General features: G+C 52.6%; 50 non-coding genes across 50 annotated transcripts; 17 read left to right on the top strand and 33 right to left on the bottom strand.

The window, feature by feature from the left end:
* Window positions 1–3,464: 3,464 nt before the first annotated feature.
* On the bottom strand, window positions 3,465–3,537 carry Trnav-cac (transfer RNA valine (anticodon CAC)). Its single transcript has one exon. It is a non-coding gene; the product is annotated as a tRNA-Val (tRNA).
* Window positions 3,538–3,939: 402 nt separating this feature from the next.
* Trnap-agg (transfer RNA proline (anticodon AGG)) lies at window positions 3,940–4,011 on the top strand. The gene has a single exon. It is a non-coding gene; the product is annotated as a tRNA-Pro (tRNA).
* A 194-nt stretch (window positions 4,012–4,205) lies between these two features.
* On the bottom strand, window positions 4,206–4,278 carry Trnav-aac (transfer RNA valine (anticodon AAC)). Its single transcript has one exon. It is a non-coding gene; the product is annotated as a tRNA-Val (tRNA).
* Window positions 4,279–4,436: 158 nt separating this feature from the next.
* Trnav-cac (transfer RNA valine (anticodon CAC)) lies at window positions 4,437–4,509 on the bottom strand. The gene has a single exon. It is a non-coding gene; the product is annotated as a tRNA-Val (tRNA).
* Window positions 4,510–4,911: 402 nt separating this feature from the next.
* Trnap-agg (transfer RNA proline (anticodon AGG)) lies at window positions 4,912–4,983 on the top strand. Its single transcript has one exon. It is a non-coding gene; the product is annotated as a tRNA-Pro (tRNA).
* Window positions 4,984–5,177: 194 nt separating this feature from the next.
* Window positions 5,178–5,250, bottom strand: Trnav-aac (transfer RNA valine (anticodon AAC)). Its single transcript has one exon. It is a non-coding gene; the product is annotated as a tRNA-Val (tRNA).
* Window positions 5,251–5,408: 158 nt separating this feature from the next.
* On the bottom strand, window positions 5,409–5,481 carry Trnav-cac (transfer RNA valine (anticodon CAC)). Its single transcript has one exon. It is a non-coding gene; the product is annotated as a tRNA-Val (tRNA).
* Window positions 5,482–5,883: 402 nt separating this feature from the next.
* Trnap-agg (transfer RNA proline (anticodon AGG)) lies at window positions 5,884–5,955 on the top strand. Its single transcript has one exon. It is a non-coding gene; the product is annotated as a tRNA-Pro (tRNA).
* Window positions 5,956–6,149: 194 nt separating this feature from the next.
* Window positions 6,150–6,222, bottom strand: Trnav-aac (transfer RNA valine (anticodon AAC)). Its single transcript has one exon. It is a non-coding gene; the product is annotated as a tRNA-Val (tRNA).
* A 158-nt stretch (window positions 6,223–6,380) lies between these two features.
* On the bottom strand, window positions 6,381–6,453 carry Trnav-cac (transfer RNA valine (anticodon CAC)). The gene has a single exon. It is a non-coding gene; the product is annotated as a tRNA-Val (tRNA).
* Window positions 6,454–6,855: 402 nt separating this feature from the next.
* Window positions 6,856–6,927, top strand: Trnap-agg (transfer RNA proline (anticodon AGG)). The gene has a single exon. It is a non-coding gene; the product is annotated as a tRNA-Pro (tRNA).
* A 194-nt stretch (window positions 6,928–7,121) lies between these two features.
* Window positions 7,122–7,194, bottom strand: Trnav-aac (transfer RNA valine (anticodon AAC)). Its single transcript has one exon. It is a non-coding gene; the product is annotated as a tRNA-Val (tRNA).
* Window positions 7,195–7,352: 158 nt separating this feature from the next.
* Trnav-cac (transfer RNA valine (anticodon CAC)) lies at window positions 7,353–7,425 on the bottom strand. Its single transcript has one exon. It is a non-coding gene; the product is annotated as a tRNA-Val (tRNA).
* A 402-nt stretch (window positions 7,426–7,827) lies between these two features.
* Trnap-agg (transfer RNA proline (anticodon AGG)) lies at window positions 7,828–7,899 on the top strand. Its single transcript has one exon. It is a non-coding gene; the product is annotated as a tRNA-Pro (tRNA).
* A 194-nt stretch (window positions 7,900–8,093) lies between these two features.
* Window positions 8,094–8,166, bottom strand: Trnav-aac (transfer RNA valine (anticodon AAC)). The gene has a single exon. It is a non-coding gene; the product is annotated as a tRNA-Val (tRNA).
* A 158-nt stretch (window positions 8,167–8,324) lies between these two features.
* Trnav-cac (transfer RNA valine (anticodon CAC)) lies at window positions 8,325–8,397 on the bottom strand. The gene has a single exon. It is a non-coding gene; the product is annotated as a tRNA-Val (tRNA).
* A 402-nt stretch (window positions 8,398–8,799) lies between these two features.
* On the top strand, window positions 8,800–8,871 carry Trnap-agg (transfer RNA proline (anticodon AGG)). The gene has a single exon. It is a non-coding gene; the product is annotated as a tRNA-Pro (tRNA).
* A 194-nt stretch (window positions 8,872–9,065) lies between these two features.
* Window positions 9,066–9,138, bottom strand: Trnav-aac (transfer RNA valine (anticodon AAC)). The gene has a single exon. It is a non-coding gene; the product is annotated as a tRNA-Val (tRNA).
* Window positions 9,139–9,296: 158 nt separating this feature from the next.
* On the bottom strand, window positions 9,297–9,369 carry Trnav-cac (transfer RNA valine (anticodon CAC)). Its single transcript has one exon. It is a non-coding gene; the product is annotated as a tRNA-Val (tRNA).
* Window positions 9,370–9,771: 402 nt separating this feature from the next.
* On the top strand, window positions 9,772–9,843 carry Trnap-agg (transfer RNA proline (anticodon AGG)). Its single transcript has one exon. It is a non-coding gene; the product is annotated as a tRNA-Pro (tRNA).
* Window positions 9,844–10,037: 194 nt separating this feature from the next.
* On the bottom strand, window positions 10,038–10,110 carry Trnav-aac (transfer RNA valine (anticodon AAC)). The gene has a single exon. It is a non-coding gene; the product is annotated as a tRNA-Val (tRNA).
* Window positions 10,111–10,268: 158 nt separating this feature from the next.
* Window positions 10,269–10,341, bottom strand: Trnav-cac (transfer RNA valine (anticodon CAC)). The gene has a single exon. It is a non-coding gene; the product is annotated as a tRNA-Val (tRNA).
* Window positions 10,342–10,743: 402 nt separating this feature from the next.
* Window positions 10,744–10,815, top strand: Trnap-agg (transfer RNA proline (anticodon AGG)). The gene has a single exon. It is a non-coding gene; the product is annotated as a tRNA-Pro (tRNA).
* Window positions 10,816–11,009: 194 nt separating this feature from the next.
* Trnav-aac (transfer RNA valine (anticodon AAC)) lies at window positions 11,010–11,082 on the bottom strand. Its single transcript has one exon. It is a non-coding gene; the product is annotated as a tRNA-Val (tRNA).
* A 158-nt stretch (window positions 11,083–11,240) lies between these two features.
* On the bottom strand, window positions 11,241–11,313 carry Trnav-cac (transfer RNA valine (anticodon CAC)). The gene has a single exon. It is a non-coding gene; the product is annotated as a tRNA-Val (tRNA).
* Window positions 11,314–11,715: 402 nt separating this feature from the next.
* On the top strand, window positions 11,716–11,787 carry Trnap-agg (transfer RNA proline (anticodon AGG)). Its single transcript has one exon. It is a non-coding gene; the product is annotated as a tRNA-Pro (tRNA).
* A 194-nt stretch (window positions 11,788–11,981) lies between these two features.
* Trnav-aac (transfer RNA valine (anticodon AAC)) lies at window positions 11,982–12,054 on the bottom strand. The gene has a single exon. It is a non-coding gene; the product is annotated as a tRNA-Val (tRNA).
* Window positions 12,055–12,212: 158 nt separating this feature from the next.
* Window positions 12,213–12,285, bottom strand: Trnav-cac (transfer RNA valine (anticodon CAC)). The gene has a single exon. It is a non-coding gene; the product is annotated as a tRNA-Val (tRNA).
* Window positions 12,286–12,687: 402 nt separating this feature from the next.
* On the top strand, window positions 12,688–12,759 carry Trnap-agg (transfer RNA proline (anticodon AGG)). The gene has a single exon. It is a non-coding gene; the product is annotated as a tRNA-Pro (tRNA).
* A 194-nt stretch (window positions 12,760–12,953) lies between these two features.
* Trnav-aac (transfer RNA valine (anticodon AAC)) lies at window positions 12,954–13,026 on the bottom strand. The gene has a single exon. It is a non-coding gene; the product is annotated as a tRNA-Val (tRNA).
* Window positions 13,027–13,184: 158 nt separating this feature from the next.
* Trnav-cac (transfer RNA valine (anticodon CAC)) lies at window positions 13,185–13,257 on the bottom strand. Its single transcript has one exon. It is a non-coding gene; the product is annotated as a tRNA-Val (tRNA).
* Window positions 13,258–13,659: 402 nt separating this feature from the next.
* Window positions 13,660–13,731, top strand: Trnap-agg (transfer RNA proline (anticodon AGG)). The gene has a single exon. It is a non-coding gene; the product is annotated as a tRNA-Pro (tRNA).
* Window positions 13,732–13,925: 194 nt separating this feature from the next.
* Trnav-aac (transfer RNA valine (anticodon AAC)) lies at window positions 13,926–13,998 on the bottom strand. The gene has a single exon. It is a non-coding gene; the product is annotated as a tRNA-Val (tRNA).
* A 158-nt stretch (window positions 13,999–14,156) lies between these two features.
* Window positions 14,157–14,229, bottom strand: Trnav-cac (transfer RNA valine (anticodon CAC)). Its single transcript has one exon. It is a non-coding gene; the product is annotated as a tRNA-Val (tRNA).
* Window positions 14,230–14,631: 402 nt separating this feature from the next.
* On the top strand, window positions 14,632–14,703 carry Trnap-agg (transfer RNA proline (anticodon AGG)). Its single transcript has one exon. It is a non-coding gene; the product is annotated as a tRNA-Pro (tRNA).
* A 194-nt stretch (window positions 14,704–14,897) lies between these two features.
* On the bottom strand, window positions 14,898–14,970 carry Trnav-aac (transfer RNA valine (anticodon AAC)). The gene has a single exon. It is a non-coding gene; the product is annotated as a tRNA-Val (tRNA).
* Window positions 14,971–15,128: 158 nt separating this feature from the next.
* Window positions 15,129–15,201, bottom strand: Trnav-cac (transfer RNA valine (anticodon CAC)). The gene has a single exon. It is a non-coding gene; the product is annotated as a tRNA-Val (tRNA).
* Window positions 15,202–15,603: 402 nt separating this feature from the next.
* On the top strand, window positions 15,604–15,675 carry Trnap-agg (transfer RNA proline (anticodon AGG)). Its single transcript has one exon. It is a non-coding gene; the product is annotated as a tRNA-Pro (tRNA).
* Window positions 15,676–15,869: 194 nt separating this feature from the next.
* On the bottom strand, window positions 15,870–15,942 carry Trnav-aac (transfer RNA valine (anticodon AAC)). The gene has a single exon. It is a non-coding gene; the product is annotated as a tRNA-Val (tRNA).
* A 158-nt stretch (window positions 15,943–16,100) lies between these two features.
* Trnav-cac (transfer RNA valine (anticodon CAC)) lies at window positions 16,101–16,173 on the bottom strand. The gene has a single exon. It is a non-coding gene; the product is annotated as a tRNA-Val (tRNA).
* A 402-nt stretch (window positions 16,174–16,575) lies between these two features.
* Window positions 16,576–16,647, top strand: Trnap-agg (transfer RNA proline (anticodon AGG)). Its single transcript has one exon. It is a non-coding gene; the product is annotated as a tRNA-Pro (tRNA).
* A 194-nt stretch (window positions 16,648–16,841) lies between these two features.
* Trnav-aac (transfer RNA valine (anticodon AAC)) lies at window positions 16,842–16,914 on the bottom strand. Its single transcript has one exon. It is a non-coding gene; the product is annotated as a tRNA-Val (tRNA).
* Window positions 16,915–17,072: 158 nt separating this feature from the next.
* Window positions 17,073–17,145, bottom strand: Trnav-cac (transfer RNA valine (anticodon CAC)). The gene has a single exon. It is a non-coding gene; the product is annotated as a tRNA-Val (tRNA).
* A 402-nt stretch (window positions 17,146–17,547) lies between these two features.
* Window positions 17,548–17,619, top strand: Trnap-agg (transfer RNA proline (anticodon AGG)). The gene has a single exon. It is a non-coding gene; the product is annotated as a tRNA-Pro (tRNA).
* A 194-nt stretch (window positions 17,620–17,813) lies between these two features.
* Trnav-aac (transfer RNA valine (anticodon AAC)) lies at window positions 17,814–17,886 on the bottom strand. The gene has a single exon. It is a non-coding gene; the product is annotated as a tRNA-Val (tRNA).
* A 158-nt stretch (window positions 17,887–18,044) lies between these two features.
* Window positions 18,045–18,117, bottom strand: Trnav-cac (transfer RNA valine (anticodon CAC)). The gene has a single exon. It is a non-coding gene; the product is annotated as a tRNA-Val (tRNA).
* A 402-nt stretch (window positions 18,118–18,519) lies between these two features.
* Window positions 18,520–18,591, top strand: Trnap-agg (transfer RNA proline (anticodon AGG)). The gene has a single exon. It is a non-coding gene; the product is annotated as a tRNA-Pro (tRNA).
* A 194-nt stretch (window positions 18,592–18,785) lies between these two features.
* On the bottom strand, window positions 18,786–18,858 carry Trnav-aac (transfer RNA valine (anticodon AAC)). Its single transcript has one exon. It is a non-coding gene; the product is annotated as a tRNA-Val (tRNA).
* Window positions 18,859–19,016: 158 nt separating this feature from the next.
* Window positions 19,017–19,089, bottom strand: Trnav-cac (transfer RNA valine (anticodon CAC)). The gene has a single exon. It is a non-coding gene; the product is annotated as a tRNA-Val (tRNA).
* A 402-nt stretch (window positions 19,090–19,491) lies between these two features.
* Trnap-agg (transfer RNA proline (anticodon AGG)) lies at window positions 19,492–19,563 on the top strand. The gene has a single exon. It is a non-coding gene; the product is annotated as a tRNA-Pro (tRNA).
* The last annotated feature ends 187 nt before the right edge of the window (window positions 19,564–19,750 follow it).

Here is a 19,750-nt window from a genome sequence, read left to right as displayed (position 1 = left end):
TCAGGGCCTTTCCTGATAATTACAACTTCGGCAGTTTTCCACTTTAGTGGATAATAGCCCCTTTGTAAACAGCTGTTGTAAATACGACTTAGTGCTGGGGCGACCAAGTGTGCGAGTCCCTGTAAGATCTCCACAGGGATCCCGTCAGGACCAGGCGCCTTCTTCCTTGCAAAGGTGTAGATGGTTGCTTCCACCTCCTCTGCTGAGAAAGGGCACACGTTTGTATCGTTAAGATACGGAATCGACAGCGCCTGACGTATGTCCCGCTGCTCGTGCGAGTCTTGGTCCTCAATGTCATCAGGCAATAATGTATCCAACAGCAACCTTGCTGTTTCTTCCCAATTCTTGGTCGTGTCTCCATCCCCAGCACGTAGCGTAGACAGCATCATGGGCGATCTTATTTTTTCTCGAACGATTTTGTAAGGAACTCCCCAAGGGTCTGTTCCCAGCTGATCGTTCACAAATCTTTCCCAGGATTGGCGCCTTGTAATGTCCAACTGATCCTTGTATCTCTGCTTCAGACGACGATAAATACGCAGGTGGTATTGTCGTTCGTCATGGGCAAAGCTCCTTTGGTAGTTGCTTCGCGCCCTTCTGACCGATCGTTTGAGCACAGTCAGTTCAGGGGTCCATGGGGTGGACTCCCTGCAGATGTATCTCGCTATTCGAGGTACAGCCAGTGTGATAGCCGTTTGCACGGAGCTTACCAGCTCCTCCACAGCTTCATCAATATTACCTATGTCCTCTCCGAACTCGGGAGGACTGAACACCTGCACGAGTCGGTCCCAGTCTGTCCGAGCATAATTGAAGCGTTCCACCCACTCGCCTGGCACATCCGCGATGGTCGGCGCTATATCAAATGTTATACAGTTATGATCACTGACAGTTAGATGTTCTCTTACTTGCCAGTTATGGACGTGGGGTGCTGCCCTCTCGCTTGCTAGTGTGACATCAATATTTGATGTTGCACCCGCCCTCCCTGAGTAGGTCGGGGGGTACCCAGGCAAGTTTAGCACATACATGTGCGTTTCCATTATCAAATCAACAAGCTCCGCACCCCTACCGTCCTGCACATCGCTGTGCCAGAGTGGGGACTTAGCATTAGCATCAAGAGCTACAATTATAGCCTGCCCGGCTAAAACTCTTAGTATCCAATTCAGCTGATCAAGATAAATCTTGATGTCATGTCTGAATTGGCAGTAGACGTTTACAACGTACATACTGTAAGACAGCAGATTTAGTTGTACAACTATAATATGCTCAGTACAGAACTGACTTAATATCGTAGTTTTAATAGTTTTATTCAATACTATAATTGCACTCATGGGGTTCCCACCTGAGGATACCACCTGTGCTGTTGCGGGAAAACCAGGGACTCGACCCGCACAGGAGTTCGGTTCTTGTATCAGAAGAATATCAATTCCTTCTTGTTCCGCTACCTTCCGTAGCTCATGTGCAACCATCTGGCTGCGCATGGCATTGACTTGTACCACTTTAAATATCGCCGTAATCTGTTCTTTGGACAAGTCTGTCTAAGAACATTCGGTGGGTTGGACAATCTTTAGGTCCACCACACTTACGGCCTCGTCGTCTGCATGGTACACATACTGCCGCCTTGTCCTTATTAGGACAGCCATTCTTAATATGTCCAGAGAGGCCACAATGGCCGCATATGATATCAGGTTGCGTACAGTACTTGTTTGTATGATTAATGTCCTGGCATTTAGTGCATCTCGGCACTGCCAGGTAATCTTTTATATTCAACGCAGAGTAGCCAACATACAACCGACCCGCTCTCGTTAGTAATTTCCATAAACCTGGCGAGACTTCTACCACGTGGTGTACTGTCAGTTTCTCACGTGGTCCTACTTTAAAGCGTAATTTAAACTGTTCATCGAATTCTCCTCTTGTCATGTTCATATCAAAATTTTGGGTATATATTGCGTCTACTAGATTGTCTGTTGTCATGTACGTAGGTACATCATACAGACACATCAAAGGTCGACGCTTGCGAGGAGGTTCACACTTCGCTTTATTGTTTAGTTGTTCGTTGTTCAAGATCTTTTGGCAGTCCTCTTGTGATGCTGCTTCTACTATCAGCACATTCTTTGCAGTGCGTACATTATTTATCTTTATCTTGTCTTTCTTAGGATCTATGCACTTCTCGAATACTGACTTAACAGCCTTAATGTCATCACCAGGTTTAGGTTTAATGAAGACTGTAGGAGCAACTTTCTTAATGTTGTCCTGTATGGTTTGTTTCGCTGTCGGTGCCTTGGCAACTGGGGCTCTAGCAACCGCAGCATAAGACCGGGCCGGTTGACCTCTAAGTCTTTCATTTTCTTTCTCTAATTCCGTTACCCTACCCTCTAACTGAGAGTGGGCGATTGCCCAGTTGGCTACAAAGTCCCTAATATGGTTAATAGCATAATTGCTTATCTTACCATTTTTAATGCTAGTATCCAGCAATTTCAAAAATTTCGCATGTCGCTCAGCGACAGACACATTCTCGAGGCTCGAAACTTCGCTAGTATCTAACGTATTAACACTCTCTTGATTTTCTGCCATTTTGATAATTAGAGAGTGTAAAAGTGGAGGCCCGTCTCTTGCCCCGGACCGGCCTCTCTGGCATGGGGGGAGGCTATATGCAGCTCGCTCACCGGTCCCGCCCCTTGACCAAGAGCTATTAGTAACTGAGCTGCCAGGTTTAGCACGCCGTGGGTACAGCGTACTAGTCCTCTTCAACAGCCACACCACCACAGTTTTCACCCGCTCCCTTATCGGCGAATGCCACCCACATTCCAGGAGAGCGGATTCACTCTCCGTCCTTCGCCCCCTACTAGGCCAGGTTCCCACCAAAGGCCAAAGACCCAGTCCTACTCAGGTGCCGGGCCGGTCCCCCAGACGTTCGGAGGTCTGGACCCATCTAACCTGACCGGGGACATGTCACCACGCCCCGGCTTGGCGGAGCATGCCTTGGAGTCCAAGACAAGGCGAGTGGCCTTCGCCGACTTGGGGCAGGATCCCACCACAGCAAATGCAGCTATCAGAACCAGTGTACAAGTTGTTCAGCACACTGTCGCGCCCCTACCCTTCAGTTGCCCGAAGGCTTAACAGCTCCACCTCAAGAAGGCAGGTAAGGGCACTTGAGAAGGAGAGGCTGTTTGAGACGCATCCTTCCCCACACTGCCTTTTACCAACCGAGAGCCCGCACAGCTTGAGGGCTCACAGTATGAGACAGCTGGAGCTCGAACCGGGGACCTTCTGCGTGTTAGGCAGACGTGATAACCGCTAGACCACGGAAACTGCTTGTGTGCACTTTACTTCACAGACAACTTGTAGTGATGTTGCCATCGTAACTAAAAAATTCAATAAATGTGGTACTTGCAAAACGAAGGGACATGCAGCAGATCCACACACGACGTGGCTCATTGGAGGACAATACGACATAGGCAGGAAAATACTGTTCCCGCCCGGGATCGAACCGGGGACCTTCTGCGTGTGAAGCAGACGTGATAACCGCTACACTACGGAAACGACGGACACGAGGAGTCCATCCTTGTTCACTCGAACTTGCCTCAGACTTTCTCTCGTCCGCGAATGCACACACGACAGTTCTTTTGTCAGCCTGGAACCCATCACAGCCGAGGGCTCAAGAAGTCTTCGGGGTGCTCGAGAGGGTGTCTGCCGTAGCACCCCTAACGAGATAGCGGCGTTTCGCGCAGTCGTTATTGCAAGTCATATCAGCAAAAGCAATCACTTTCTCAGCAGCAGGCATTGCGAGCCCAGCGGCAGCTCTACATGAAGGTACCAATAGCCCAGGAAGGCCGCCGACCGCGGGAATTCGCGTCGCCGCCATCCCGCCAGCGTACACGAGACATCCAGGGCACCCTAGACGACATCGAGGGACTGGAATAATTGGCATTCGCCCTGTCACAGGGCTCGTTGGTCTAGGGGTATGATTCCTGCTTAGGGTGCAGGAGGTCCCGGGTTCAAATCCCGGACGAGCCCTAGCGTTTTGTGCACACTGATCGCACGTCAGTGGCTGAGTCAGCGCAAGAAGCTCGCCGTCAATATCAAATGAATTTCTTATTCGATGTGAGCAATTGACACTCGGGTCCGACGCGTGAAGGCGATTACGAGGGTTTCGGGTACAGATGGTAGCAGATGCATGTTAGTACGTCTTGCTTAAAGTGATGAAAAAGTGTTTCCGCCCGGGATCGAACCGGGGACCTTCTGCGTGTTAGGCACACGTGATTACCGCTACACCACGGAAACTGCTTGTGTGCATCTTACTTCACAGTCAACTTGTAGTGATGTTGCCATCGTAACTAAAAAATTCAATAAATGTGGTACTTGCAAAACGAAGGGACATGCAGCAGACCCACACACGACGTGGCTCATTGGAGGACAATACGACATAGGCAGGAAAATACTGTTCCCGACCGGGATCGAACCGGGGACCTTCTGCGTGTGAAGCAGACGTGATAACCGCTACACTACGGAAACGACGGACACGAGGAGTCCATCCTTGTTCACTCGAACTTGCCTCAGACTTTCTCTCGTCCGCGAATGCACACACGACAGTTCTTTTGTCAGCCTGGAACCCATCACAGCCGAGGGCTCAAGAAGTCTTCGGGGTGCTCGAGAGGGTGTCTGCCGTAGCACCCCTAACGAGATAGCGGCGTTTCGCGCAGTCGTTATTGCAAGTCATATCAGCAAAAGCAATCACTTTCTCAGTAGCAGGCAGTGCGAGCCCAGCGGCAGCTCTACATGAAGGTACCAATAGCCCAGGAAGGCCGCCGACCGCGGGAATTCGCGCCGCCCCCATCCCGCCAGCGTACACGGGACTTCTAGGGCACCCTGGACGACATCGAGGGACTGGAATAATTGGCATTCGCTGTGTCACAGGGCTCGTTGGTCTAGGGGTATGATTCCTGCTTAGGGTGCAGGAGGTCCCGGGTTCAAATCCCGGACGAGCCCTAGCGTTTTGTGCACACTGATCGCACGTCAGTGGCTGAGTCAGCGCAAAAAGCTCGCCGTCAATATCAAATGAATTTCTTATTCGATGTGAGCAATTGACACTGGGGTCCGACGCGTGAAGGCGATTACGAGGGTTTCGGGTACAGATGGTAGCAGATGCATGTTAGTACGTCTTGCTTAAAGTGATGAAAAAGTGTTTCCGCCCGGGATCGAACCGGGGACCTTCTGCGTGTTAGGCACACGTGATTACCGCTACACCACGGAAACTGCTTGTGTGCATCTTACTTCACAGACAACTTGTAGTGATGTTGCCATCGTAACTAAAAAATTCAATAAATGTGGTACTTGCAAAACGAAGGGACATGCAGCAGACCCACACACGACGTGGCTCATTGGAGGACAATACGACATAGGCAGGAAAATACTGTTCCCGACCGGGATCGAACCGGGGACCTTCTGCGTGTGAAGCAGACGTGATAACCGCTACACTACGGAAACGACGGACACGAGGAGTCCATCCTTGTTCACTCGAACTTGCCTCAGACTTTCTCTCGTCCGCGAATGCACACACGACAGTTCTTTTGTCAGCCTGGAACCCATCACAGCCGAGGGCTCAAGAAGTCTTCGGGGTGCTCGAGAGGGTGTCTGCCGTAGCACCCCTAACGAGATAGCGGCGTTTCGCGCAGTCGTTATTGCAAGTCATATCAGCAAAAGCAATCACTTTCTCAGTAGCAGGCAGTGCGAGCCCAGCGGCAGCTCTACATGAAGGTACCAATAGCCCAGGAAGGCCGCCGACCGCGGGAATTCGCGCCGCCCCCATCCCGCCAGCGTACACGGGACTTCTAGGGCACCCTGGACGACATCGAGGGACTGGAATAATTGGCATTCGCTGTGTCACAGGGCTCGTTGGTCTAGGGGTATGATTCCTGCTTAGGGTGCAGGAGGTCCCGGGTTCAAATCCCGGACGAGCCCTAGCGTTTTGTGCACACTGATCGCACGTCAGTGGCTGAGTCAGCGCAAAAAGCTCGTCGTCAATATCAAATGAATTTCTTATTCGATGTGAGCAATTGACACTCGGGTCCGACGCGTGAAGGCGAATACGAGGGTTTCGGGTACAGATGGTAGCAGATGCATGTTAGTACGTCTTGCTTAAAGTGATGAAAAAGTGTTTCCGCCCGGGATCGAACCGGGGACCTTCTGCGTGTTAGGCAGACGTGATAACCGCTACACCACGGAAACTGCTTGTGTGCACCTTACTTCACAGACAACTTGTAGTGATGTTGCCATCGTAACTAAAAAATTCAATAAATGTGGTACTTGCAAAACGAAGGGACATGCAGCAGATCCACACACGACGTGGCTCATTGGAGGACAATACGACATAGGCAGGAAAGTACTGTTCCCGCCCGGGATCGAACCGGGGACCTTCTGCGTGTGAAGCAGACGTGATAACCGCTACACTACGGAAACGACGGACACGAGGAGTCCATCCTTGTTCACTCGAACTTGCCTCAGACTTTCTCTCTTCCGCGAATGCACACACGACAGTTCTTTTGTCAGCCTGGAACCCATCACAGCCGAGGGCTCAAGAAGTCTTCGGGGTGCTCGAGAGGGTGTCTGCCGTAGCACCCCTAACGAGATAGCGGCGTTTCGCGCAGTCGTTATTGCAAGTCATATCAGCAAAAGCAATCACTTTCTCAGCAGCAGGCATTGCGAGCCCAGCGGCAGCTCTACATGAAGGTACCAATAGCCCAGGAAGGCCGCCGACCGCGGGAATTCGCGTCGCCGCCATCCCGCCAGCGTACACGAGACATCCAGGGCACCCTAGACGACATCGAGGGACTGGAATAATTGGCATTCGCCCTGTCACAGGGCTCGTTGGTCTAGGGGTATGATTCCTGCTTAGGGTGCAGGAGGTCCCGGGTTCAAATCCCGGGCGAGCCCTAGCGTTTTGTGCACACTGATCGCACGTCAGTGGCTGAGTCAGCGCAAAAAGCTCGCCGTCAATATCAAATGAATTTCTTATTCGATGTGAGCAATTGACACTGGGGTCCGACGCGTGAAGGCGATTACGAGGGTTTCGGGTACAGATGGTAGCAGATGCATGTTAGTACGTCTTGCTTAAAGTGATGAAAAAGTGTTTCCGCCCGGGATCGAACCGGGGACCTTCTGCGTGTTAGGCACACGTGATTACCGCTACACCACGGAAACTGCTTGTGTGCATCTTACTTCACAGACAACTTGTAGTGATGTTGCCATCGTAACTAAAAAATTCAATAAATGTGGTACTTGCAAAACGAAGGGACATGCAGCAGACCCACACACGACGTGGCTCATTGGAGGACAATACGACATAGGCAGGAAAATACTGTTCCCGACCGGGATCGAACCGGGGACCTTCTGCGTGTGAAGCAGACGTGATAACCGCTACACTACGGAAACGACGGACACGAGGAGTCCATCCTTGTTCACTCGAACTTGCCTCAGACTTTCTCTCGTCCGCGAATGCACACACGACAGTTCTTTTGTCAGCCTGGAACCCATCACAGCCGAGGGCTCAAGAAGTCTTCGGGGTGCTCGAGAGGGTGTCTGCCGTAGCACCCCTAACGAGATAGCGGCGTTTCGCGCAGTCGTTATTGCAAGTCATATCAGCAAAAGCAATCACTTTCTCAGTAGCAGGCAGTGCGAGCCCAGCGGCAGCTCTACATGAAGGTACCAATAGCCCAGGAAGGCCGCCGACCGCGGGAATTCGCGTCGCCGCCATCCCGCCAGCGTACACGAGACATCCAGGGCACCCTAGACGACATCGAGGGACTGGAATAATTGGCATTCGCCCTGTCACAGGGCTCGTTGGTCTAGGGGTATGATTCCTGCTTAGGGTGCAGGAGGTCCCGGGTTCAAATCCCGGGCGAGCCCTAGCGTTTTGTGCACACTGATCGCACGTCAGTGGCTGAGTCAGCGCAAAAAGCTCGCCGTCAATATCAAATGAATTTCTTATTCGATGTGAGCAATTGACACTGGGGTCCGACGCGTGAAGGCGATTACGAGGGTTTCGGGTACAGATGGTAGCAGATGCATGTTAGTACGTCTTGCTTAAAGTGATGAAAAAGTGTTTCCGCCCGGGATCGAACCGGGGACCTTCTGCGTGTTAGGCACACGTGATTACCGCTACACCACGGAAACTGCTTGTGTGCATCTTACTTCACAGACAACTTGTAGTGATGTTGCCATCGTAACTAAAAAATTCAATAAATGTGGTACTTGCAAAACGAAGGGACATGCAGCAGACCCACACACGACGTGGCTCATTGGAGGACAATACGACATAGGCAGGAAAATACTGTTCCCGACCGGGATCGAACCGGGGACCTTCTGCGTGTGAAGCAGACGTGATAACCGCTACACTACGGAAACGACGGACACGAGGAGTCCATCCTTGTTCACTCGAACTTGCCTCAGACTTTCTCTCGTCCGCGAATGCACACACGACAGTTCTTTTGTCAGCCTGGAACCCATCACAGCCGAGGGCTCAAGAAGTCTTCGGGGTGCTCGAGAGGGTGTCTGCCGTAGCACCCCTAACGAGATAGCGGCGTTTCGCGCAGTCGTTATTGCAAGTCATATCAGCAAAAGCAATCACTTTCTCAGTAGCAGGCAGTGCGAGCCCAGCGGCAGCTCTACATGAAGGTACCAATAGCCCAGGAAGGCCGCCGACCGCGGGAATTCGCGCCGCCCCCATCCCGCCAGCGTACACGGGACTTCTAGGGCACCCTGGACGACATCGAGGGACTGGAATAATTGGCATTCGCTGTGTCACAGGGCTCGTTGGTCTAGGGGTATGATTCCTGCTTAGGGTGCAGGAGGTCCCGGGTTCAAATCCCGGACGAGCCCTAGCGTTTTGTGCACACTGATCGCACGTCAGTGGCTGAGTCAGCGCAAAAAGCTCGTCGTCAATATCAAATGAATTTCTTATTCGATGTGAGCAATTGACACTCGGGTCCGACGCGTGAAGGCGAATACGAGGGTTTCGGGTACAGATGGTAGCAGATGCATGTTAGTACGTCTTGCTTAAAGTGATGAAAAAGGGTTTCCGCCCGGGATCGAACCGGGGACCTTCTGCGTGTTAGGCAGACGTGATAACCGCTACACCACGGAAACTGCTTGTGTGCACCTTACTTCACAGACAACTTGTAGTGATGTTGCCATCGTAACTAAAAAATTCAATAAATGTGGTACTTGCAAAACGAAGGGACATGCAGCAGATCCACACACGACGTGGCTCATTGGAGGACAATACGACATAGGCAGGAAAGTACTGTTCCCGCCCGGGATCGAACCGGGGACCTTCTGCGTGTGAAGCAGACGTGATAACCGCTACACTACGGAAACGACGGACACGAGGAGTCCATCCTTGTTCACTCGAACTTGCCTCAGACTTTCTCTCTTCCGCGAATGCACACACGACAGTTCTTTTGTCAGCCTGGAACCCATCACAGCCGAGGGCTCAAGAAGTCTTCGGGGTGCTCGAGAGGGTGTCTGCCGTAGCACCCCTAACGAGATAGCGGCGTTTCGCGCAGTCGTTATTGCAAGTCATATCAGCAAAAGCAATCACTTTCTCAGCAGCAGGCATTGCGAGCCCAGCGGCAGCTCTACATGAAGGTACCAATAGCCCAGGAAGGCCGCCGACCGCGGGAATTCGCGTCGCCGCCATCCCGCCAGCGTACACGAGACATCCAGGGCACCCTAGACGACATCGAGGGACTGGAATAATTGGCATTCGCCCTGTCACAGGGCTCGTTGGTCTAGGGGTATGATTCCTGCGTAGGGTGCAGGAGGTCCCGGGTTCAAATCCCGGACGAGCCCTAGCGTTTTGTGCTAACTGATCGCACGTCAGTGGCTGAGTCAGCGCAAAAAGCTCGCCGTCAATATCAAATGAATTTCTTATTCGATGTGAGCAATTGACACTCGGGTCCGACGCGTGAAGGCGATTACGAGGGTTTCGGGTACAGATGGTAGCAGATGCATGTTAGTACGTCTTGCTTAAAGTGATGAAAAAGTGTTTCCGCCCGGGATCGAACCGGGGACCTTCTGCGTGTTAGGCACACGTGATTACCGCTACACCACGGAAACTGCTTGTGTGCACCTTACTTCACAGACAACTTGTAGTGATGTTGCCATCGTAACTAAAAAATTCAATAAATGTGGTACTTGCAAAACGAAGGGACATGCAGCAGATCCACACACGACGTGGCTCATTGGAGGACAATACGACATAGGCAGGAAAGTACTGTTCCCGCCCGGGATCGAACCGGGGACCTTCTGCGTGTGAAGCAGACGTGATAACCGCTACACTACGGAAACGACGGACACGAGGAGTCCATCCTTGTTCACTCGAACTTGCCTCAGACTTTCTCTCTTCCGCGAATGCACACACGACAGTTCTTTTGTCAGCCTGGAACCCATCACAGCCGAGGGCTCAAGAAGTCTTCGGGGTGCTCGAGAGGGTGTCTGCCGTAGCACCCCTAACGAGATAGCGGCGTTTCGCGCAGTCGTTATTGCAAGTCATATCAGCAAAAGCAATCACTTTCTCAGCAGCAGGCATTGCGAGCCCAGCGGCAGCTCTACATGAAGGTACCAATAGCCCAGGAAGGCCGCCGACCGCGGGAATTCGCGTCGCCGCCATCCCGCCAGCGTACACGAGACATCCAGGGCACCCTAGACGACATCGAGGGACTGGAATAATTGGCATTCGCCCTGTCACAGGGCTCGTTGGTCTAGGGGTATGATTCCTGCTTAGGGTGCAGGAGGTCCCGGGTTCAAATCCCGGGCGAGCCCTAGCGTTTTGTGCACACTGATCGCACGTCAGTGGCTGAGTCAGCGCAAAAAGCTCGCCGTCAATATCAAATGAATTTCTTATTCGATGTGAGCAATTGACACTGGGGTCCGACGCGTGAAGGCGATTACGAGGGTTTCGGGTACAGATGGTAGCAGATGCATGTTAGTACGTCTTGCTTAAAGTGATGAAAAAGTGTTTCCGCCCGGGATCGAACCGGGGACCTTCTGCGTGTTAGGCACACGTGATTACCGCTACACCACGGAAACTGCTTGTGTGCATCTTACTTCACAGACAACTTGTAGTGATGTTGCCATCGTAACTAAAAAATTCAATAAATGTGGTACTTGCAAAACGAAGGGACATGCAGCAGACCCACACACGACGTGGCTCATTGGAGGACAATACGACATAGGCAGGAAAATACTGTTCCCGACCGGGATCGAACCGGGGACCTTCTGCGTGTGAAGCAGACGTGATAACCGCTACACTACGGAAACGACGGACACGAGGAGTCCATCCTTGTTCACTCGAACTTGCCTCAGACTTTCTCTCGTCCGCGAATGCACACACGACAGTTCTTTTGTCAGCCTGGAACCCATCACAGCCGAGGGCTCAAGAAGTCTTCGGGGTGCTCGAGAGGGTGTCTGCCGTAGCACCCCTAACGAGATAGCGGCGTTTCGCGCAGTCGTTATTGCAAGTCATATCAGCAAAAGCAATCACTTTCTCAGTAGCAGGCAGTGCGAGCCCAGCGGCAGCTCTACATGAAGGTACCAATAGCCCAGGAAGGCCGCCGACCGCGGGAATTCGCGCCGCCCCCATCCCGCCAGCGTACACGGGACTTCTAGGGCACCCTGGACGACATCGAGGGACTGGAATAATTGGCATTCGCTGTGTCACAGGGCTCGTTGGTCTAGGGGTATGATTCCTGCTTAGGGTGCAGGAGGTCCCGGGTTCAAATCCCGGACGAGCCCTAGCGTTTTGTGCACACTGATCGCACGTCAGTGGCTGAGTCAGCGCAAAAAGCTCGTCGTCAATATCAAATGAATTTCTTATTCGATGTGAGCAATTGACACTCGGGTCCGACGCGTGAAGGCGAATACGAGGGTTTCGGGTACAGATGGTAGCAGATGCATGTTAGTACGTCTTGCTTAAAGTGATGAAAAAGGGTTTCCGCCCGGGATCGAACCGGGGACCTTCTGCGTGTTAGGCAGACGTGATAACCGCTACACCACGGAAACTGCTTGTGTGCACCTTACTTCACAGACAACTTGTAGTGATGTTGCCATCGTAACTAAAAAATTCAATAAATGTGGTACTTGCAAAACGAAGGGACATGCAGCAGATCCACACACGACGTGGCTCATTGGAGGACAATACGACATAGGCAGGAAAGTACTGTTCCCGCCCGGGATCGAACCGGGGACCTTCTGCGTGTGAAGCAGACGTGATAACCGCTACACTACGGAAACGACGGACACGAGGAGTCCATCCTTGTTCACTCGAACTTGCCTCAGACTTTCTCTCTTCCGCGAATGCACACACGACAGTTCTTTTGTCAGCCTGGAACCCATCACAGCCGAGGGCTCAAGAAGTCTTCGGGGTGCTCGAGAGGGTGTCTGCCGTAGCACCCCTAACGAGATAGCGGCGTTTCGCGCAGTCGTTATTGCAAGTCATATCAGCAAAAGCAATCACTTTCTCAGCAGCAGGCATTGCGAGCCCAGCGGCAGCTCTACATGAAGGTACCAATAGCCCAGGAAGGCCGCCGACCGCGGGAATTCGCGTCGCCGCCATCCCGCCAGCGTACACGAGACATCCAGGGCACCCTAGACGACATCGAGGGACTGGAATAATTGGCATTCGCCCTGTCACAGGGCTCGTTGGTCTAGGGGTATGATTCCTGCGTAGGGTGCAGGAGGTCCCGGGTTCAAATCCCGGACGAGCCCTAGCGTTTTGTGCTAACTGATCGCACGTCAGTGGCTGAGTCAGCGCAAAAAGCTCGCCGTCAATATCAAATGAATTTCTTATTCGATGTGAGCAATTGACACTCGGGTCCGACGCGTGAAGGCGATTACGAGGGTTTCGGGTACAGATGGTAGCAGATGCATGTTAGTACGTCTTGCTTAAAGTGATGAAAAAGTGTTTCCGCCCGGGATCGAACCGGGGACCTTCTGCGTGTTAGGCACACGTGATTACCGCTACACCACGGAAACTGCTTGTGTGCACCTTACTTCACAGACAACTTGTAGTGATGTTGCCATCGTAACTAAAAAATTCAATAAATGTGGTACTTGCAAAACGAAGGGACATGCAGCAGATCCACACACGACGTGGCTCATTGGAGGACAATACGACATAGGCAGGAAAGTACTGTTCCCGCCCGGGATCGAACCGGGGACCTTCTGCGTGTGAAGCAGACGTGATAACCGCTACACTACGGAAACGACGGACACGAGGAGTCCATCCTTGTTCACTCGAACTTGCCTCAGACTTTCTCTCTTCCGCGAATGCACACACGACAGTTCTTTTGTCAGCCTGGAACCCATCACAGCCGAGGGCTCAAGAAGTCTTCGGGGTGCTCGAGAGGGTGTCTGCCGTAGCACCCCTAACGAGATAGCGGCGTTTCGCGCAGTCGTTATTGCAAGTCATATCAGCAAAAGCAATCACTTTCTCAGCAGCAGGCATTGCGAGCCCAGCGGCAGCTCTACATGAAGGTACCAATAGCCCAGGAAGGCCGCCGACCGCGGGAATTCGCGTCGCCGCCATCCCGCCAGCGTACACGAGACATCCAGGGCACCCTAGACGACATCGAGGGACTGGAATAATTGGCATTCGCCCTGTCACAGGGCTCGTTGGTCTAGGGGTATGATTCCTGCTTAGGGTGCAGGAGGTCCCGGGTTCAAATCCCGGGCGAGCCCTAGCGTTTTGTGCACACTGATCGCACGTCAGTGGCTGAGTCAGCGCAAAAAGCTCGCCGTCAATATCAAATGAATTTCTTATTCGATGTGAGCAATTGACACTGGGGTCCGACGCGTGAAGGCGATTACGAGGGTTTCGGGTACAGATGGTAGCAGATGCATGTTAGTACGTCTTGCTTAAAGTGATGAAAAAGTGTTTCCGCCCGGGATCGAACCGGGGACCTTCTGCGTGTTAGGCACACGTGATTACCGCTACACCACGGAAACTGCTTGTGTGCATCTTACTTCACAGACAACTTGTAGTGATGTTGCCATCGTAACTAAAAAATTCAATAAATGTGGTACTTGCAAAACGAAGGGACATGCAGCAGACCCACACACGACGTGGCTCATTGGAGGACAATACGACATAGGCAGGAAAATACTGTTCCCGACCGGGATCGAACCGGGGACCTTCTGCGTGTGAAGCAGACGTGATAACCGCTACACTACGGAAACGACGGACACGAGGAGTCCATCCTTGTTCACTCGAACTTGCCTCAGACTTTCTCTCGTCCGCGAATGCACACACGACAGTTCTTTTGTCAGCCTGGAACCCATCACAGCCGAGGGCTCAAGAAGTCTTCGGGGTGCTCGAGAGGGTGTCTGCCGTAGCACCCCTAACGAGATAGCGGCGTTTCGCGCAGTCGTTATTGCAAGTCATATCAGCAAAAGCAATCACTTTCTCAGTAGCAGGCAGTGCGAGCCCAGCGGCAGCTCTACATGAAGGTACCAATAGCCCAGGAAGGCCGCCGACCGCGGGAATTCGCGCCGCCCCCATCCCGCCAGCGTACACGGGACTTCTAGGGCACCCTGGACGACATCGAGGGACTGGAATAATTGGCATTCGCTGTGTCACAGGGCTCGTTGGTCTAGGGGTATGATTCCTGCTTAGGGTGCAGGAGGTCCCGGGTTCAAATCCCGGACGAGCCCTAGCGTTTTGTGCACACTGATCGCACGTCAGTGGCTGAGTCAGCGCAAAAAGCTCGTCGTCAATATCAAATGAATTTCTTATTCGATGTGAGCAATTGACACTCGGGTCCGACGCGTGAAGGCGAATACGAGGGTTTCGGGTACAGATGGTAGCAGATGCATGTTAGTACGTCTTGCTTAAAGTGATGAAAAAGGGTTTCCGCCCGGGATCGAACCGGGGACCTTCTGCGTGTTAGGCAGACGTGATAACCGCTACACCACGGAAACTGCTTGTGTGCACCTTACTTCACAGACAACTTGTAGTGATGTTGCCATCGTAACTAAAAAATTCAATAAATGTGGTACTTGCAAAACGAAGGGACATGCAGCAGATCCACACACGACGTGGCTCATTGGAGGACAATACGACATAGGCAGGAAAGTACTGTTCCCGCCCGGGATCGAACCGGGGACCTTCTGCGTGTGAAGCAGACGTGATAACCGCTACACTACGGAAACGACGGACACGAGGAGTCCATCCTTGTTCACTCGAACTTGCCTCAGACTTTCTCTCTTCCGCGAATGCACACACGACAGTTCTTTTGTCAGCCTGGAACCCATCACAGCCGAGGGCTCAAGAAGTCTTCGGGGTGCTCGAGAGGGTGTCTGCCGTAGCACCCCTAACGAGATAGCGGCGTTTCGCGCAGTCGTTATTGCAAGTCATATCAGCAAAAGCAATCACTTTCTCAGCAGCAGGCATTGCGAGCCCAGCGGCAGCTCTACATGAAGGTACCAATAGCCCAGGAAGGCCGCCGACCGCGGGAATTCGCGTCGCCGCCATCCCGCCAGCGTACACGAGACATCCAGGGCACCCTAGACGACATCGAGGGACTGGAATAATTGGCATTCGCTGTGTCACAGGGCTCGTTGGTCTAGGGGTATGATTCCTGCTTAGGGTGCAGGAGGTCCCGGGTTCAAATCCCGGACGAGCCCTAGCGTTTTGTGCACACTGATCGCACGTCAGTGGCTGAGTCAGCGCAAAAAGCTCGTCGTCAATATCAAATGAATTTCTTATTCGATGTGAGCAATTGACACTCGGGTCCGACGCGTGAAGGCGAATACGAGGGTTTCGGGTACAGATGGTAGCAGATGCATGTTAGTACGTCTTGCTTAAAGTGATGAAAAAGGGTTTCCGCCCGGGATCGAACCGGGGACCTTCTGCGTGTTAGGCAGACGTGATAACCGCTACACCACGGAAACTGCTTGTGTGCACCTTACTTCACAGACAACTTGTAGTGATGTTGCCATCGTAACTAAAAAATTCAATAAATGTGGTACTTGCAAAACGAAGGGACATGCAGCAGATCCACACACGACGTGGCTCATTGGAGGACAATACGACATAGGCAGGAAAGTACTGTTCCCGCCCGGGATCGAACCGGGGACCTTCTGCGTGTGAAGCAGACGTGATAACCGCTACACTACGGAAACGACGGACACGAGGAGTCCATCCTTGTTCACTCGAACTTGCCTCAGACTTTCTCTCTTCCGCGAATGCACACACGACAGTTCTTTTGTCAGCCTGGAACCCATCACAGCCGAGGGCTCAAGAAGTCTTCGGGGTGCTCGAGAGGGTGTCTGCCGTAGCACCCCTAACGAGATAGCGGCGTTTCGCGCAGTCGTTATTGCAAGTCATATCAGCAAAAGCAATCACTTTCTCAGCAGCAGGCATTGCGAGCCCAGCGGCAGCTCTACATGAAGGTACCAATAGCCCAGGAAGGCCGCCGACCGCGGGAATTCGCGTCGCCGCCATCCCGCCAGCGTACACGAGACATCCAGGGCACCCTAGACGACATCGAGGGACTGGAATAATTGGCATTCGCCCTGTCACAGGGCTCGTTGGTCTAGGGGTATGATTCCTGCGTAGGGTGCAGGAGGTCCCGGGTTCAAATCCCGGACGAGCCCTAGCGTTTTGTGCTAACTGATCGCACGTCAGTGGCTGAGTCAGCGCAAAAAGCTCGCCGTCAATATCAAATGAATTTCTTATTCGATGTGAGCAATTGACACTCGGGTCCGACGCGTGAAGGCGATTACGAGGGTTTCGGGTACAGATGGTAGCAGATGCATGTTAGTACGTCTTGCTTAAAGTGATGAAAAAGTGTTTCCGCCCGGGATCGAACCGGGGACCTTCTGCGTGTTAGGCACACGTGATTACCGCTACACCACGGAAACTGCTTGTGTGCACCTTACTTCACAGACAACTTGTAGTGATGTTGCCATCGTAACTAAAAAATTCAATAAATGTGGTACTTGCAAAACGAAGGGACATGCAGCAGATCCACACACGACGTGGCTCATTGGAGGACAATACGACATAGGCAGGAAAGTACTGTTCCCGCCCGGGATCGAACCGGGGACCTTCTGCGTGTGAAGCAGACGTGATAACCGCTACACTACGGAAACGACGGACACGAGGAGTCCATCCTTGTTCACTCGAACTTGCCTCAGACTTTCTCTCTTCCGCGAATGCACACACGACAGTTCTTTTGTCAGCCTGGAACCCATCACAGCCGAGGGCTCAAGAAGTCTTCGGGGTGCTCGAGAGGGTGTCTGCCGTAGCACCCCTAACGAGATAGCGGCGTTTCGCGCAGTCGTTATTGCAAGTCATATCAGCAAAAGCAATCACTTTCTCAGCAGCAGGCATTGCGAGCCCAGCGGCAGCTCTACATGAAGGTACCAATAGCCCAGGAAGGCCGCCGACCGCGGGAATTCGCGTCGCCGCCATCCCGCCAGCGTACACGAGACATCCAGGGCACCCTAGACGACATCGAGGGACTGGAATAATTGGCATTCGCCCTGTCACAGGGCTCGTTGGTCTAGGGGTATGATTCCTGCTTAGGGTGCAGGAGGTCCCGGGTTCAAATCCCGGGCGAGCCCTAGCGTTTTGTGCACACTGATCGCACGTCAGTGGCTGAGTCAGCGCAAAAAGCTCGCCGTCAATATCAAATGAATTTCTTATTCGATGTGAGCAATTGACACTGGGGTCCGACGCGTGAAGGCGATTACGAGGGTTTCGGGTACAGATGGTAGCAGATGCATGTTAGTACGTCTTGCTTAAAGTGATGAAAAAGTGTTTCCGCCCGGGATCGAACCGGGGACCTTCTGCGTGTTAGGCACACGTGATTACCGCTACACCACGGAAACTGCTTGTGTGCATCTTACTTCACAGACAACTTGTAGTGATGTTGCCATCGTAACTAAAAAATTCAATAAATGTGGTACTTGCAAAACGAAGGGACATGCAGCAGACCCACACACGACGTGGCTCATTGGAGGACAATACGACATAGGCAGGAAAATACTGTTCCCGACCGGGATCGAACCGGGGACCTTCTGCGTGTGAAGCAGACGTGATAACCGCTACACTACGGAAACGACGGACACGAGGAGTCCATCCTTGTTCACTCGAACTTGCCTCAGACTTTCTCTCGTCCGCGAATGCACACACGACAGTTCTTTTGTCAGCCTGGAACCCATCACAGCCGAGGGCTCAAGAAGTCTTCGGGGTGCTCGAGAGGGTGTCTGCCGTAGCACCCCTAACGAGATAGCGGCGTTTCGCGCAGTCGTTATTGCAAGTCATATCAGCAAAAGCAATCACTTTCTCAGTAGCAGGCAGTGCGAGCCCAGCGGCAGCTCTACATGAAGGTACCAATAGCCCAGGAAGGCCGCCGACCGCGGGAATTCGCGCCGCCCCCATCCCGCCAGCGTACACGGGACTTCTAGGGCACCCTGGACGACATCGAGGGACTGGAATAATTGGCATTCGCTGTGTCACAGGGCTCGTTGGTCTAGGGGTATGATTCCTGCTTAGGGTGCAGGAGGTCCCGGGTTCAAATCCCGGACGAGCCCTAGCGTTTTGTGCACACTGATCGCACGTCAGTGGCTGAGTCAGCGCAAAAAGCTCGTCGTCAATATCAAATGAATTTCTTATTCGATGTGAGCAATTGACACTCGGGTCCGACGCGTGAAGGCGAATACGAGGGTTTCGGGTACAGATGGTAGCAGATGCATGTTAGTACGTCTTGCTTAAAGTGATGAAAAAGGGTTTCCGCCCGGGATCGAACCGGGGACCTTCTGCGTGTTAGGCAGACGTGATAACCGCTACACCACGGAAACTGCTTGTGTGCACCTTACTTCACAGACAACTTGTAGTGATGTTGCCATCGTAACTAAAAAATTCAATAAATGTGGTACTTGCAAAACGAAGGGACATGCAGCAGATCCACACACGACGTGGCTCATTGGAGGACAATACGACATAGGCAGGAAAGTACTGTTCCCGCCCGGGATCGAACCGGGGACCTTCTGCGTGTGAAGCAGACGTGATAACCGCTACACTACGGAAACGACGGACACGAGGAGTCCATCCTTGTTCACTCGAACTTGCCTCAGACTTTCTCTCTTCCGCGAATGCACACACGACAGTTCTTTTGTCAGCCTGGAACCCATCACAGCCGAGGGCTCAAGAAGTCTTCGGGGTGCTCGAGAGGGTGTCTGCCGTAGCACCCCTAACGAGATAGCGGCGTTTCGCGCAGTCGTTATTGCAAGTCATATCAGCAAAAGCAATCACTTTCTCAGCAGCAGGCATTGCGAGCCCAGCGGCAGCTCTACATGAAGGTACCAATAGCCCAGGAAGGCCGCCGACCGCGGGAATTCGCGTCGCCGCCATCCCGCCAGCGTACACGAGACATCCAGGGCACCCTAGACGACATCGAGGGACTGGAATAATTGGCATTCGCTGTGTCACAGGGCTCGTTGGTCTAGGGGTATGATTCCTGCTTAGGGTGCAGGAGGTCCCGGGTTCAAATCCCGGACGAGCCCTAGCGTTTTGTGCACACTGATCGCACGTCAGTGGCTGAGTCAGCGCAAAAAGCTCGTCGTCAATATCAAATGAATTTCTTATTCGATGTGAGCAATTGACACTCGGGTCCGACGCGTGAAGGCGAATACGAGGGTTTCGGGTACAGATGGTAGCAGATGCATGTTAGTACGTCTTGCTTAAAGTGAT

This window comes from Schistocerca serialis, chromosome 2 (assembly GCF_023864345.2).
Source record: "Schistocerca serialis cubense isolate TAMUIC-IGC-003099 chromosome 2, iqSchSeri2.2, whole genome shotgun sequence".
In the NCBI taxonomy this organism is placed as follows: domain Eukaryota; kingdom Metazoa; phylum Arthropoda; class Insecta; order Orthoptera; family Acrididae; genus Schistocerca; species Schistocerca serialis.
This window is presented reverse-complemented; position numbering and strand designations above follow the sequence as displayed.